The sequence below is a fragment of the Neofelis nebulosa genome, chromosome 14 (genome assembly GCF_028018385.1).
Source record: "Neofelis nebulosa isolate mNeoNeb1 chromosome 14, mNeoNeb1.pri, whole genome shotgun sequence".
NCBI classification, from domain to species: domain Eukaryota; kingdom Metazoa; phylum Chordata; class Mammalia; order Carnivora; family Felidae; genus Neofelis; species Neofelis nebulosa.
In genome coordinates, this window is record NC_080795.1 from 14,852,962 (window position 1) to 14,870,674 (window position 17,713).

A 17,713-nucleotide genomic window follows, 5' to 3' on the forward strand; every position below is an offset into this window, starting at 1 on the left:
CTCAAACCCACAAACCTTGAGATTGTGACCTGAGCTGAAATCAAGCGCCACACGCTTAACCGAGTCACCCAGGTGCCCCTCAACAATTTTTTTAAATACCTACCTAGTTTCCAGGGGAAGAAAAGAGTGTTTGGTATGGAAACAAACAAACAAATAATCAATAAGTAAACATGTAATCAGTAAGTAAAGCCTAAAAGGGATCAGGTGGTAGGGAGCAGAATAGAGAGGGTAGTCAAGGAAACCCCTTCTGAAGTGTTGACATTTGAGCCAAGACTAAAAAAGGAGCAGGGAAAGCCTCCAGGGGAGAGATCAGTGTTCTCAGGAATGGGAACAAACATATAGGCTCTGAGGAGGAAAAGTCTGATAACATTGTCCATTTCTAATTGTATGGATGTTTAATCTACTCTGGTGAAGATATACATTTTTAACTTGTGTATGACATCTAAATGAAAAAATAAAACTGAGAATCCGCTTCTATGGGACTGTTAACAAGTCTCACATTCTCTCTCCCATGTGCATTTTATGTCCTTGGAGCCAAGTTTGTATCTCCCTATTCATGGGAGTGTGAAGAAAGATGGGAATCTGGAGCAGCAAAGGAGGCTCTTCCCTTCACAGTTTACAACAAATATTACTAATGAAGGGTGCATTCTGTGTTTCCCCATAGACCAATGGGAAACAAATACAATCAAGTCTAAATATAAAAGTACATAATACATGGTATCACATGATATCTAAGTGATTGATTTAAATAGCATTTGTTCATCTTCCTTAGTCTTTTGGTGAAGTCATACAAGCAACACAGGGAACTTTGAAAGAATGAATGAGATAGAGCTTTTCTCTCAAATAATTGCATAAGACTTAAATCATCTCAGATAGGAATATTTGGCCATTTTCACAGCATTTTACCAGGTGGTTAATAGCGTTTAAGGTTATTTTGATGACTCCCATTTATGCTACTTCTTTATTTCCTTACTTCTAAAATCTTAGTTCCTTATTCAGGCCCTATTACTTTTTTGAATGTTCTTTCATAAATGCAGTAGGGCTAAAGTCTCGAAGCCTGATAAGAAGGAACTTTACGCATCTTCTCGGAGGGTCCTAGGAGTTGTCAGGCCCAAAAGAATATTTCTCAGCAAGAAACCTTAATAGAATTGTGTGTATCACATTTGCATGATGTTAGCTTTGAAACATAATGTTCATCTGGCTCTCTCAACAGCTTCTGATGGAGACATGATTATGCCCATTTTATGGATGATGAAATTTAGACTCAAAGAGATCATACAACTTGCCCAAGTTTACACCTGTTGATAACTGCAAAACTGGAACACAAACTTACGAAGTTAAATCCTGTGCTTTTTTTCACTCTATGACTGTATCCAGCAATAATAATTTAAATTGGTATTGGTGCTTTGCTATTTTTTACAGTGTTTGTGTGAACATAATTTACTCTTTATATAACTGTAAATAAAGCCTGACAGAGTTAGCTGATCTCACAGCTAAGACTGCTTAAGTGACTAGGTATTAAGTGGGTACCTACTTTGGGGCTTCTTATCTGACAAACACACGTTGATTCTGTGTGCATGATGTTCCTTCAGCGAATGCAGTCAGACTAGGTTTTCCGACCAGGACTGAGATGAAGCTTGTCTCCACCCTTCTCTTTTAAGCTCCCCTCCCTTATTCAGGCACTTCTGTTGTATAACTTCAGGGCACTATGACACAAGTCAGAATTTCCCCCAAAGTGTCCTTGGACCAGAATTCCAGTGAGCTGTTTCCAGAATGGGGTCAAGTATCTCTCGATGGCCAATTAAGTTGGAAACACTCTACAGAGTATAGCCTCGGTTTTGCCATTCACAATCTACTTCAACACATAAGAGTTCTGAGAAGTATCGTATGTGAGAAACCTATTTAAATTTATCTAAATAGCACACTTCAACTTTAGCAAATTTCATAACAGTTTTAACATATTAAAACTGATGGCATATGGAACAATGTACTACGTTTTGGATAGAGAAGGTTGGACAATGATGAGAAAGATAGCAAGACCACTGAAAATGGGATGGGAGTGAGCTACAGACAGTAAGGTGAGCTTTAGCAGAGCTTTGAGCTCCCAGTCCTTTTTTGTCACCTGAGCACACTTCTCTATGTAGGGAAAAGACATGAGGTGACCATTTCTGAAAAGACAATTTTTAGGCTTTTTGGGAGACAGTTTTACAATTTTTATATATATTGCAAGTGGCCACACTAGATATAGAGGAGAATGGCTAATTTAGAATTCCTATACGTTAAAGTGGAATTCAGGACTCCTGGGTGGCTCAGTCAGTTAAGCATCCGACTCTTGTTTTTGGTTCAGGTCATGATCTCACCACTGCTGAGTTTGAGCCCCACATCAAGCCTTGCATCGGGCTCCATGCTGATAGTGCTGAGACTGCTTGGGATTCTCTCTCTCTTTCCTTCTCTCTCTCTGCCACTCCCACATGCTCATGTGCTCTTTATCTCTTAAAATCAGTAAATAAATAGCTTCAAACATTGTTTAAAAAATTAAAGTGGTACTGGCCATATCTGTATGGAAGCCTTTGAATTTCTTCCTTTTCTTCCCTTTCCTCTCATCCCTCTCTTCTTCTTTCTTTTTTTCCTATTTCCTTGCCTTTCCTTACATTTTCATAACATAGCTGTCAGTCAAAGGCAAGTCCCCCAAATTTAGTCATGTTTACATTCCCTAAAAATAAGATAGTAAACTACAAAATACAGCTAAACTCCATCCATACCTCAAGAATAATAATCCTGATAGTGAACCACAGGAGGCTTCAGTTATCATGGGGATTTACAGCAGAAGTAACTGATGGACAAAGAATGTATTTTATAAAATTGGCCAGTCTGGGATATGTGGGGAAGGCACTCACCCCCATTAACAATGCACCTCCCTTAGTAACTGCTACTGTCTCATATTTTATAGAAAGAAAACCAATACCTTCCTCACACAAAGCTTAAAGCAAAATCTCATTTAAGAACATAAACCAACAATTTAATGAATTGATCTCAATATTGTTTTAATTTTCAGTCTTCTAATTTTAACAAAGTTGCTAAAGGAACACACAAATAATTAAGTCAAAAAATGATGAACTATTGATTTTTTGTTGTGAACTTGTTCTGCTCCTTCACATAGACTTTGAGATCTCCTGGTATTATGTGAACAAATTATGGTACATGAAGGAGAAGGTGAAGCAGAGATGACAGCTATGATTTTTTTCATTAAAACCAACCTAAAACAATGTTTGCATTCAGAATTAACCAAGCCTTTTTAATATATCTTAATTTTGTGATGCTGAGCATCATTGGAAATCTATGGAGTGTATAAGCTAGAAAGCCCTCACTGTCATTCAGAATTTTAGCAATATTTCCTTGATGATTTTGAACAAACACACATAATTTAAAAAATTTAAAAGATGTACAGGAACTACAAAACTGCTGCTAAAGTTATAGAATTCTTTCCCCATTTTCATCTTCCTTTGTAGAGTTAGTGAGAACAAAAGGAGAAAGGAGAAAGATTTTTTTAATCTTCCAACCATATACTGATAATAACTTTTGAAGCAAGCTGCTTGAAGCAGTTTATTGCTTAATTTTGTACTATACATCTGGCCTGGGATGTAACTGGGAAATCTCCCTAAAGACTGTCTTTCATCCAAAATGGAGACTATATGGTTAACCGACTTAGTATACCAAACCAAACAATGTATGCACTTAAAAGGTCGAATCTGAAAAGGTATTGATTATATTTTATTTTTCTTTTTGCCATTTATTACTTTGTGTGTAGAGGAATGGCCCTTTGAACTGACACATTTACCTTCTTTCTTTTTTCTTCATCATACACATCTAAGCTTTCTTAAATATCAAAAACCCGGAACTGTATCTGAAATAAAAATTGTTTCCCTTTATGTAATTTTCAAGAGGCTTTTAGAGTATCCTTCCCCAATGATTACAGGGTATTTCCACATAGGCTGTCATTTTAAGGTGAAAAATTTGCAAGGACAGTCACACCATCTGTCATCAGCCGGGTTCCCTGACACCCAGAGCTGCTCTGAAATGGCCAGCAGCCTCCTGCATAACAAAGACCTTGCCCCTTGGCATTGTTTGTTCCTTGACCGGTGCTGAGAGTCCTTCAAAAGGGGCTTTACTGTGACCATTTCAGGGCTTCTTTTCAGGGGCAAGGTTTTCAAAAGAAAAAAATTATTATGCATATAGGAAATTTGAGATGCTCCGGTCTTATATCTAAGCCAATAGAATAAACCCTAGAAGTTTGTTCCAGCTTTGTTTCTGTGATCCCTGAAGGAAAACCTACTTGGCATTATTTTTTTCCCCTTTCTGCTTTTGAAAATTTCTTAAAGATACAATTTAGGTGTTAAGTAATCCATATATACAGCCAGAGTGTGTAGGTTAAACGTAACTAGACCATTCAAATACAGAAGCTGCGTCATAATAACTGAAAAATACACCCTCTGACCAACAAAACCCCAACGCCTCTCACAGTGGAAGTCACAGACAAGCTATTCTTACTGCCATGTCAAGCACCACTTATGACTTATAAATACAATACGGTACAATCACACTGTAGGTCACTTGTGCCCAAAGAAGGATTACAGCTGTAGCTCACAATATTTACGAAAGAAATGCACGAAAAAAAGAGAAAATGTCAACTATTGTAAAACATTTTTACTGAGAAATGTATACTCTCATATGCCTGACATATAAAGACAGAAAGCTGAGCCTTCCCTTTTTGTTAATTTCCCACTCCTGTAAAATATGTGTTCCTCAATTTAGGGAAATCTAAGCAAGGGCTCTCTATTAAGAGACTGAGCTTTAAAACTTAGACAGATCATTGTTAAGAGAAGCTCCAGCCATTTCTAGGAATGAATGAATAAACACAAAAGGATATTCTCTCCGTCAACATAATTAATGGGAAGATTTTATGAACTTCATTTAGTCCCCAAGACATAGTTATATACAATACACGGAGTGTGTGTTTATGTGCACCATAGTATAAATATGTAAAAGTCAGATCATTAAATCTTTTATATGTCTGTATTCATAATACACAAAGCTGTTTTTAAATTATTTAAAGATCTATTCTCTCTTCCATATACATTAATACTAATAAGAGTTGCCGTCAACATCAAAGGGAAACTAGACCCCTAATTAGAGTCCCAATCTGCCCTGAGAGTCGCATTGGAGAGAGAACAAATATGGAGTAAGTTGAGCATTAGAGAAACTAATAATCAGTCCTCATTTTCAACTTCTGATTATTGCAAGAACCCAATGATTTCTTAATAAAATGCAATCACTTTCCATCACAATTTGAAAACATAAAATTTCATATGAACGAGTCCCAAAGAAAAAGATGATAGAACAGATAAAGTTGTCCTGTGGGACAGTTACAATAGCTCCAGAAATTTTAAATACATCTAAATTTTAGAATTTACGATATTACCTAATTTTCTTTTGCTTTAGCCTTTTTGATGATCATTTTGACCATATGCATGTGGTCTTTCAAATGGCAAATTCTCTATTAGAATTCTGATTACATATGAGGCTGGTAACGAAAACATTAGCCGTTTCTCCAAACAAACATTTGGTAAGAACTCTATGTATCAGAAATTTTGCTAGATGCTGAAAATATAAAACAACAACAAAAAAGTATCTGCCTTCTTGTCACTAAATAGTTAAATAATGAAACGACTAAACAGATAGAATTAAGTATATGATAAGAGCTATTATAGTCTGAATATCAAGATAATATATGAAAATGTTTAAGGCTCTCAAATTAAAAAGAAAATGTACCCCGTGACTTTAATTTGCCTGCTACTTTAGTTTTCCTGTCCTGGGTAGGCTGTCAAAATTATCATTATGACAAATTTCATACATATACAAAAAAGACAGAAGAGTATAACGGATTCACATGTTTACACCACCACCTTAACCAATTATCAGCTCATGGACAATCTTGTTTATTCATATCCTCTTTCATGTTATCCCATATTATTTTATATTATTAAACCATATTATTCCATTCATAAATATTTAGTATGTATCTTTAAAGATAAGCACAAATTATTCATGCTTAAAATTAGCAATACTGTATTAATATCAGATATTTCATCAGGATCCATATTAAATTGATTTTTAGATGTCATATTTAAAACTTATTTTAAAAAGGGCCAAATAGAACGCACCACACTGAATGTGGTAGGTAAGCACCTAGATTCTTTTAATCTGTAGGTTCATTATTCCTCTATCTTCTTATCTTTACCTCTTTCAATTTGAAGTTGCAGAAACTGAGAATTTCATTCTACAGATTTTCCCCATAATCTGAATTTGGTAATTGAATCTCTGTGGTCACTCTTGGAAATTGCTAGGGTACCAATCACTATTCTGAAAATGGTTAGTAAGTATGAAAATCATCTATTTGTCTTGCCTTTCTGGCATGAAACATCTGATCACAAAAAATTCTTCTGTATGGAAGAATTGCAGTTAATAAATACAAAAGAAATGTCAGGGGAAAAAAATGCCATTTTTAACCACTGTTGGGATAATGTATCTAAATTGCAATCATCAATGCTGTTAAAATCATTACATGAGAAGTTAATAGGGAACTTTAAATGGATAGAAGAGGCTGGCAACACCTGAACCCACAATTAATATTAACATCACCAAACTAGGACAAGAAATTTCATGCCCTGTGATATGATGCAAAGAATTACACAGCACCATCCATGAAGCATTCTAGTCAATAAATAATTAAACAGATTGAATCAGGTCTCTAGATCCACTATCATTTTACAGGAAATAAGAGGGATAGTGGAGCATGTTAAATAACATCATATAAAGATGCCATGAGCATGTCTAGAATATGGGAGATGATACAGAAAATAAAATAATCCAGTTTAATCAACAAATAAATGCCTTAAAAGATTAAGGGGAAGGAGTAGCTGTTCTATATTAAAATATACATAAGAGATAAGTCTAGAAAAATGAATGTAAGAACCTTGTGGGATCGTAATTCAAAAGAATTGACTATGAAAATACATTTTGAGACAATCAACAATTCTGACTTGAATCATGGCATTCTTTGGTTTTAATTCTTAGTTGTTAGAGATACACATTGAAATATTTATGAACAAAATGATAGATACATGAGATTTTCTTTAAAATACTCCAGTGGTAGAGGCAAAGCGAGGGGTGGTGGTAATTATCCAAATTGGCTGATGAGGGTTTCATCAATAAGTTTGAACATTTTCATATTAAAACATGTTTTAAAAATAGCAATTCATTTTCCAACTAGAAGTACCTTTGAATCTTATTTACCATGAAATTGAGAGTGAATTTGACGATATTTTAAGCATGATTCTTGCCTGAAGCAATGCCTTCACATTTTAGAGAAAGAGATGTACATATTCCGTTGAAAAGCCCTGCAACAGTGACCTAATCCTTGTGACACAAGAGCACTACCAATACCTGAGCTCTTGTTAGAAGTGCAGAATCTCAGGTTCCTCCTTGTTCTAACGAATCAGAATCCAAATTTTAGAAATCCTCAGGTAATTCCTATGCACATTAAACTCTGAGAAGCACTGTTCTTTACCCCATTCTTCTCATGGATCTTTCTCCATTAATTATGTATTAACTTATATTCAATCTTTCCTTTCACTGGCTCCTTCTTAACTTCATATAAACATAAAACTTCACATATTTCTTATCTTGAAAAATAACGTAAATGAAAAAAACAAAAACAAAAACAAAAACAAATAAATCTGCATCTAGTTCATTGCTGACTTAGAACCCTTGGCTTCCATGGAAAACATATAACCTTAAAATAAATCCCCCTCTTTTTACTTAAGCTTATTCTAATAAGTTTTCATTGCCTAAAACCAAAAGAACACTACCATATCAAAGGTCCGTCTTTGTTCCTATCTCCCTCTCTTTCAGTGAAGTTTTGTCCATGTCCACACAGATCTTACTGTTATCTATAAGCTGAGAACTCCCAAATCTCTCTGTCCATCATAGTCTCTTCTCCCTGAAGTAGATCCTGGACTCTCAATCCACAGGCACATCCTACCCAATATGTTCACAACTGAATTCACAAAGCTTTTCTTCTTTAAGCATGGTCATCTTTAGTTTGTGATAGCACCAACTACTCAGTTACCCTCGCCTGAAAACTAAAAGTTATTGTTGACTCCACATTCATAGTACTGCTGTAGTTCAAATATTAACAATCTCTTAATCAGATTAATCAACACATTCCTGGGGTGGTTAATTTTATGTGTCAACCTGAAGGGTGTTTTTAGATGAGATGAACATTCAAATAGGTGAACTTTGAGTAAAGCAGATTGCTCTCCATAATGTGAATGGGCCTCACCTAATTAGTAGAAGTCCTGAGTAGGACAAAAGACTAGCAGGTTGCCTTTGGATTTCATCTGTATCATCAGTCCTGAGTCTTGAAAACTGCTGGTCCATACCATAGATTTGGACTTGCCAACTTCCATAATCACATGAACCAATTCCTTATAATCTCTCTCCCTCTCTTTCTCTCTCTCAAAACTATCCATATAGTTGGTTCTATTTCTCTGAAAAGCCCTGACTAACATAGATTTTAGTACCAAAAAACAAAGTGCTGCAGTAACAAATATCTGAAAATGTAGAAGCAGCTTTGTAATTAGATATTGAGTAGAGGCTGGATGAGTTTGGGAAACCATGTAAAAAAAAATGTTTAGATTGCCTTGAAGAGACTATTGGTAGGCATTGGACATAAAGTTGATTCTGGTGAGATTTCAGACAGAAATGAGGAACAAGCAGTTGGACATTGGAGGAAAGCTGATCTTGAGTATAAAGATACTTAATATTATGAAGTCAAAAAATTTTTGACTTAGGTATTATGCAGTGTTTTGTGGAAAGAGAAGTTAAAAGTGATGAACTTGGAGTGTGGAAGTTCCTCAAAAATTTAAAAATAGAATTACCAGGGGTGCCTAGGTGGCTTAGTTGGTGAAGCATCTGACTCTTGATTTTTGGCCCAGGTAATAATCACACAATTCGTGAGACTGAGTCCCACATCAGGTTCTGTGCTGATGGTGTGGAGCCTGCCTGAGATTCTCTCTCTCTCTCTCTCTCTCTCTCTCTCTCTCTGCCCCTCCCCCATGCTTGCATGCACTCTCTCTATCTCAAAATAAATAAATAAAATTTAAAAAATAGAATTACTATATGATCCAGTAATTCCACTACTGGGTATTTACCCAAAGAAAACACTAATTCAAAAAGATATATGCACCCCCTATGTTTATTGGCAGCATTATTTACAATAGCCAAGATGTGGAAGTAATCCACGTATCCATCAATAGATGAGCTGATAAAGAAGATGCAGCATACATACATTATATATAAATTTCTCCATTTTCAAGAAATGACTATCCTATTATAGATATATAATTATTAGTAAATGTTATTCAGCCATTAAAAAGAATGAAATGTTGCCATTTGCAATGACATGAATGAACCAAAAGGGTATAATGCTAAGTCAACTAAGTCAGTCAGAGAGAGACAAATGCCATATGATTTCACTTATATGTGGAATTTAAGAAACAAAACAAATGAGAAAACAATGAAAAAGAAGTGACAAAAAAAGACTCTTAAATACAAAAAAGAAACTGGTGGTTGCCAGAGGGAAGGTATGTTGGGGTGTGGGGGTTACATAGATCAAGGGGATTAAGAGTACATTTATCTTGATGAGCACTGAGAAATGTATAGAATTGCTGAATCATTACACTGTACATCTGAAACTATTACTATATGTTATTTATACTTGAATTTAAAAAATAAAATAAACAATTTTGTTAATATTCACCGAGTTAAAAAAAAAAGTGATGAATTTGGATGTTTAGTTGAGGAGATTTCTAGCAAAATGCTAAAAGGCATGGCTTTGTTTCTCCTTGCTGCAAATAGTAAAACACTAGAGGTGAGATTAGTTGAAGAAATTGTTAAGCAAAAAAGAACCAGAATTTGAAGATCTATAATAGTCTCAGCCTATCTATCTTGCAAAAAATGAGGAAGTGTGTTCCAAAGAGAATGCCAAGGGTATGGCTGTACAATCACCCCATAAAGAGATTACCCATGGACTTAAGCAAGCGTCTCAGCAGAAGCTAGGACTAGAGATAGAATTATACAAGAAAAGACATTTCTAGTCTGGACTAAAGGAGGCAGAGATGAAACAAAATAAAGGAAGGCTTTTAGACTTCTAAGGTTATTGAAGACAGGACATTAGAGTTATCCAGACACAAACATTTCTTATCCTTCAAGAAAAGGAAAGAATGACCCTGAGGGTGCCCATGCCTACAGATAGCAAGGCTATCTTTCCCCACATTTCAAGGGGCCAGGATGCAGCTGCCCTAAGCCTCAGAAACAGGGCTGCCACTCACAGCCATTGAAGCAGGGCCACTTTCTGGGACTGTGGAGGCATCACTGCTTCCCTAGTATGTCAAGAGAACAGAACATCAAGCAGAAAATTCTAAAAACTTAAAATCTAATGGATTTTGCCATACTAGGTTTTGGAGTTGCTTAGATCCCATCATCTCTTTCTAATTTCTCCATTTGCAAGAAATGACTATCCTATACCTTCCCCACCATTGTATTTTTTGAAGCACATAAATTTGATTTCATAGGCTCACAGCTGAAGAGGAATTTTGCTTTAGGAGTAATCATACCTCAAGGCTCTTCCATACCTGATTCAGATGAGATTTAGATAAGTGTTTGGACTTAGAGTTGATGCTGAAATGAGTTAAGACTTTGGATATGTTTGGGACAGGGTGAGTATATTTTGCATGGGAGAAAGACATTAATTTGGAGATCCACAGAGTGGAATGTTATGGAATGAATTGTATCTGTCCACAACTCATATGTTGAAGGCCTAATCCCCAATGTGACCATATTTGGAGATAGGGTCTTTAAAGAGATAAGTAAGTTTACATGAGATCACGAGGGTGGGGCCCTAATCCAATAGGATTGATGTCATAATAAGAAGAGGAAGAGACAGGAATGTGCATGCACAATAAAAAAGCCACGTGAAGGCACAGAGTGAAGACAGCCATCTGCAAACCACGGAGAAAGGCCTCAACAGAAACCAAACCTGCTGACATCTTGATCTTGGACTTCCCACTTCTAGAACTATGAAAAACTCAATATATGTTGTTTAAGCTACCCAGTCTGTGCTCTTCTGTTATGTCAGACAAAGCAAATAGGACTCCCAAAGAAACTCCCTGATTTTCATCCTACCCCTAAGAGCTTATCCATAGTGCTTACAGGCCTTATTTTCCTGATAAATTCTCTCCTGAGCTCAAAACGCTTCTCATATTGTTTACTGTATAACATTCAGAGTATCTGGCATGACACACAAGCCAGTAGGATCCCTGCTTGACTCTCCAATGTCATTTTCTGCCAAACATAGGCAAACAGCCAATACTCTAGAAAGACAAACCCAACCACCTGCAGTTCTCCTAAATTGTCATGCTGATCCACAGAACATAAGGTTGCCCTTCACAGATGACCTCTTCCCCAGACCAACCAGCAAACTGCTACTCATCGTCAATAATTCAGAGAAGAGTCTTCCCCTCAATGAGACATTTGGACTTCCTGGACTATCCTGATCATGTCCTTGCTTGTACTATTGCTATATAAGTCTCATTTATACTCTAGAATAACACTTTAATTACTTGTTTATAACCATTTCTTTTGGTGTCTGCACACCTTTTGAAGACTACTTTATTTATCTGTATATCCTCTGTACTTGTCATATAGACTACTCAATTACTAACTGGAAGAAAAAAGAGTTAATTGATTAAATGGTTGATTAATGAAGCATATGAAGTATTCTTTACTGGATTGAGATCATCTTTAATCTAGAAGATTTACAGAAGATCAAATTGGAAAAATATCTAAAAATAGAAGAATATTAAGATTAACATGATTCAAGAAGCCAAGAGCAAGGAACAAATTATTGGTTATTATAATTCTACATTGTCTTCCCAGACCCTCAATTTCTGTGTTACTTACAACAATCACAATCCATTCATACCAGTGTTCACTTTATTGTATGTTTAATTTATTTACCTATTATCTTAACAATCATTTTGCGGATTCCTGAAAAGAGTAATGTGTAATGGAAGCACTAAATTAGAAATCGGAGTACTTGAGTCCCTGGCCCTGTAACTTGGGACAAATCACAATCTCTTAAATGTCAGTTTTCTCACCTGCAAAATGGGATTTCTATTTACACACTGGTTTTGAAAATCAAATGGGTGATCTACAAATAGTTTTTAGCTGTCATTCAATAAATGTGTTTTTCCTAATGAATTGGCAATGTTTTTGCACATCACCAACAGTGCTCTGCACTTGGCCCCAGCTAATGGTGGCCCTTCTAATGGATTAACATTGAACAGATCATTTAAGTTTTCTGAACCTTAATTTCTTTAAATCTAGAAGTAGGGTAATATCATAAAATTCTTCTAAAACAAAATACGAATGTAAAGTATTTTGTACTTTATATTACATAATTTAAGTTTTTTTATATTATGTGATCCTTGGGTAAATCATATAACTACACTACTTTCCTCATATATAATAGAGATATAATAGGCTTGTTGGAGGATTAAGACAACATGTGTAAAGTGTTTAATATAGCACATAATTGGTTAGTGTTCACAAGTATAATAATTATTATATTAATGTTAGTAACACATAGCATTATTATATTATTGTAATTACAGGAGTCCCTTGAGACCTGAATCTGTAAGTTTTACATGGCTTACAACACTTTTGATATAGCTTAAATACTTTTATTGACTTACTAACACCTAATATTTGTTTTATTTCAAAGTATGATAGAAAACTGTATAAAATAGTAGAATTGGTCATTAATAGACAAAATAGATAAAACTCATAATAAATATTCACTTAGTAAAAACATCTGTAATATCTGGTGCTTGTGTGTGGTGCCCTCTGCATAACACTGGTCTTTGGTCTTTGCTCCCTGATCAATTCATCAAGTTTGATTGACTCACTACTCTGTGTTAGCTATTCTACATATTTTGGTGCCACTTACCAAACTGTAAAACATCGTTTTTCTACATAAACTCACATCAACAAAACTATTACTATTAAAGCTGTCATGGAAATACCTATTTCTATATATGAACCATATTTGTGAAGATTACATAAAAAATATATATGTATATATATTTCTAAGTATGTATACTATAAATATGTACTACATATGTACTTCTAGTATACATTTCTTTATAAGTATGTAAACACTTATAAAACAAGATGGAAGGAAAAACAAGGGACAATAACATCTAAACTGATTTCCCAGCTTTAAGAAAAAAAAAAAAAATACCCCCAAACAACCTGCAGCTATACGAGTGTAATGCTAAATATGAAAAAGATAAAAAAAGATAAAACATCTATTTCATTTTATTGTTTTAAAATACTATTTACATAGCATAATGGAGGTGAAGATCCCATGCTTTCTGAAAGACTCGTTTTCAGAGAATAGTTTGCTCACTAGATATATCAGCTTTAATTTTTCATCTTGATTTCTCACCAATTTATAATTCTGAATATTTAGGACTCACAGATGGCCTCCATCTGAGGAAAAACAAAAACAAATATTCAAGAGTCAAGACGCTCTTGAAACCCCACAAGAACTTGTCTCCAAGTGGAGGAAATTTATATGAAAACGCTTCCATTAGCAGGAAGGTACCGGTACTAGACATCGGTAAGGGTATTTGAAGGTTTTCTTTTATTTAAGAGCTGATAGAAAGCATACCAGTCATCACTGTTCATGCAACATATTCTAATATAGTAAACATAAATTCTAGTGGAAATCAATTTTTCCAATTTAGTAAAATAAATTAGTCTAATGTTAGTAGAGACAGTGAAATGGGTAGGGGATTGCCTTTGTCAGAAGGATGACGGCCTTTGCTTAAGTAAATAACTCACTATATGACAAATAGATAAAATAAGAGATACTTATGTTTACTACTAAATATTTTCTGTAAGGTACAATTCCCTCAGTATAGCAGGGTTCTAGTAAATGGTGGTGCATTTAAGTGTTGTTTTGATAGATTATTTATTATGCGTAGAGACTATGTGACCGGGAGCACTTTAAAACCCACCAAAGCTCACTTCTAAATGAACTAATACTTTCCTTTTCCGTGGATGGCTTCAACGAGACTTCTAATACACACGTGGAGTCCAGGTTCTGTCTGATGCCTGACTTTACAGCAGGGGAGGCTTGGGAACTGTCAAGTTTCCTGATGACCAGAAATATTTTCTTGTTCTTAAAAATGAAGTAGTTACAGCTACCACTTATATTCTTAGGCGTTCTGATGTGATCCAAAATTATTTGGTCACAAGTAATTTGCAAATTTAGAAGACAATGAAAATGTCAAGTGAGGTAATAGAGAACACAAATAACTCTGAATAACTCTGTACCTGGCACAATGGAAGTTCCACAGTAAATGGTATCCATGATTATTATTGATGGCTCAATTACTGGCTCAATATAATATTCTAAGAAGAATAAGCTCCTAAAATTATCAAATATAGCATACTCACTATGTTGCTTTTCAACAATTCTAAAATTAAAATAATTTGAAATGTTTTTCTAGCTTCTAAGATAGGAGTTAAAAAAAAATAAAAAGGAAAAATCCACTCAAACATCCATTAACAGATTTTTAAAGAAATTTGGATAAATATTAAAACTATTTCCTAAAGTATCTTCCAAATTTTAAGATAAGCAAAATGGCTATATTCTGTTGTTTCTGTTTATTAATATGTTTACTAGTTATTTTATCAATATTATTAGTTATGGGTCAAATTATCAAACACTAGAGTTTTTCATTTTTTAAAATCTCATACATACATTTTATTAGACATTGGGGCCCATTTTATAAATAATGTGTACTGGATATTTATGCTCTTTTTATAGAACTAGTAGTTCATTTTATGATTACATTAGTATAGATGTTTATAGTTGTTTTACAGTTGCTTTTATGACATATTATATATAAAATCTATGATTTGTTTGGTGCTGAGAGCTTGATTAGGGATTAAAGCTATGCTTACAACATTCTGATGAGGAAATAGTATCCAGTTTATCAAGAAGCATGGCTTCCTGGTATGTATTACTGAGTGAGTGAAAAGGGATCAGTGTCTTTATTAAGTGAGTTGCAAATGATCCCCAAAATTACATTGTACAGTACTTTCCCTAGTACAAAAAATATTTCATATAAAGACATGGCAACTCATAATGAACAATGACTTCTTCATAAATCAAAACTGAACAAGATTGGGGTGCCTGGGTGGCTCAGTTGGTTGAGCATCCAAATTTAGCTCAGCTCATGATCTCACAGCTTGTGGGTTCAAGCCCTGCATCCAGGCTCTGCGCTGATGGCTCGGAGCCTGGAGCCTGCTTCAGATTCTGTGTCTCCCTCTCTCTCTGCCCTTCCCCTACTTACACTCTGTCTCTCTCTGTCTCAAAAATAAATAAACATTAAAAAATTATTAAATAAATAAATAAATAGATAGATAGATAGATAAACATTATTAATAAAAAAACTGAACAAGATTATTTGGAGTTTTGTTCTCTTCATGTATTTTATATGGTTTCATATTGGCATGAGTTTTCCTTCTCAATCCTCACCCTTCACCACAGCCACCTCCCCCATGAAAGCACACACAAACACATTCATACTTTTTGGGGCTGATGCAACACAAAGGAGCCATATGTAATAAAATTCTACACTGGGAAGGAGATAGAGAATCTTTACCCTAATCAGGTAGAGGAACTTTACTCTCAGAAGGATAACTGAAGTTTGCTAGGTTTGCTTTTTTTTTCTTATTTTTTTAAATGTTTATTTATTTTGACAGGATGGGGAGGGACAAAGAGAGGGATAGAGGATCCCAAGCAGATTCTGCTCTGTCAGCACAGAGCCTGACCAGGCGCTTGATCTCACAAATCCTGAGATCTTGACCTGAGCCAAAATCAAGAGTCAGTCACTTGACTGACTGAGCCACCCAGGTGTCCCCGGCTTGCTTATTTTTACCATCCCCTAACCTTGCTTATTTTACTCACCCCCTCCCAGGATTGAGAAGGCTCATCTTCCTGGACCCTCAACTTCAGGACTTCAAGCTTCTCTTCTGTTCTTATTCAGCAGTGCAACTAGCTAGAGCCTAGAATCACTCAGAGGGAAATGAAAGGGGCTAAGGTACAAGAGAAGGCCTGAGGAAGACCCCCTGAAAGGAACATGTGATACACCCTTGGGATCTAGCAGAAAAGCTTTGTCCATGCATTGAACTTGGACACAGGTAGAATTAAAACTGAAGCCACCCCAGATCATGTCTACCCTGGGAATTCTCTCTAAACTGGACTACATTATTGAAGCTAAAATTAAAAAACCAAAACAACAAACAGACAAACAAAACAAAACTGATGGCCAATGCTTCAGAATTTTCTGTGGCTATTAGTCAGACAAAGGTAGGCTACTCTTTCATTCTTCCCTTGCTCTGTTCTCTCCAAGTTGGCAATGGACCTCTAATTTTCTACATCACAGATGGCAGCAAGAAAACAAAAATCACAGGTTAGACCGATAAATCAAAGAACATGTTATTGACCATCCATCTCCTTTCTAAATAATAGTGGTACATTTAAATGTCTTAACCACCTAAAAATTGGACCTTACCAGGCCCTAGGACACAATTTCTGCCATTCAGTACTTAAATTGTTTAGTAACATTCTTAAGAGTTTTGTCATAGATTTAGTATCTGTTTGGAATTTTTCTCAAATTTTTAAACTTTCTATATATTTAATAACTTTTTGAGGCTTAGTAAATTAAAGATTTTGCATTCTTGGGGCACCTGGGTGGCTCAGTCGGTTAAGCGGCCGACTTCGGCTCAGGTCATGATCTCACAGTCTGTGAGTTTGAGCCCCGCGTCGGGCTCTGTGCTAACAGCTCAGAGCCTGGAGCCTGTTTCAGATTCTGTGTCTCCCTCTCTCTGACCCTCCCCTGTTCATGCTCTGTCTCTCTCTGTCTCAAAAATAAATAAACATTAAAAAAATTTTTTAAAGAAAAAAAAAAAAGATTTTGCATTCTTGCTGGCAATTTCTTAAATCAAGGAGCAGATTAAATGTGCTAATGTCCAGGAAGACATACAAGCAAATGCAAAATATTACTAGCACTGATTCAAGTTAAAGGATTTATCTGGCACCCTTTGAGCGTATTATGATATATGGGAGAGAACTGTCATAGGCCAAGTTTGAGATAAGTGCAGGTCAAATTATAAAGCAGCTTTTTGAACAGAAATAACTCATTAGCCAAAGTTAGAGCTACTTAATACTACCTTTCCAAGCATCCCCTCAGACCCAGCTGTTGCCTTAATTACATAATCAGGTCAATTGTGATGCTCATTTGTAACTTTGCTATCAGGTATGGCCAGATGTTTCATTTAACCTCTAATATAAATAAAACATCTGATAAAGTTTTGCAATGCTTTTGTAAACAGCTGTTTGATCTGGAAACTTACTGCTGAAGCAGCTATACTGATCTGGTCATTCTCTTTACATAATGTCAGAGTAATTGTCTTGATCCTTGGGAAAATTGCTGCTGTAGGTGTTATAAAGTCT

General features: G+C 35.4%; 1 long non-coding RNA gene across 2 annotated transcripts in view; it reads right to left on the reverse strand.

Moving 5' to 3' along the window:
• Positions 1-3,820: 3,820 nt before the first annotated feature.
• The window catches only part of LOC131494957 (uncharacterized), a 232,257-nt gene continuing 218,364 nt past the window's right edge, over positions 3,821-17,713 (reverse strand). The window contains exon 4 of one of the 2 annotated variants that reach the window (XR_009253679.1): positions 3,821-3,904. This is a non-coding gene — a long non-coding RNA (uncharacterized LOC131494957). Of the gene's footprint in view, positions 3,905-13,981; positions 14,343-17,713 lie in introns of those variants that run through there. The other variant, XR_009253680.1, reaches the window with a different exon arrangement.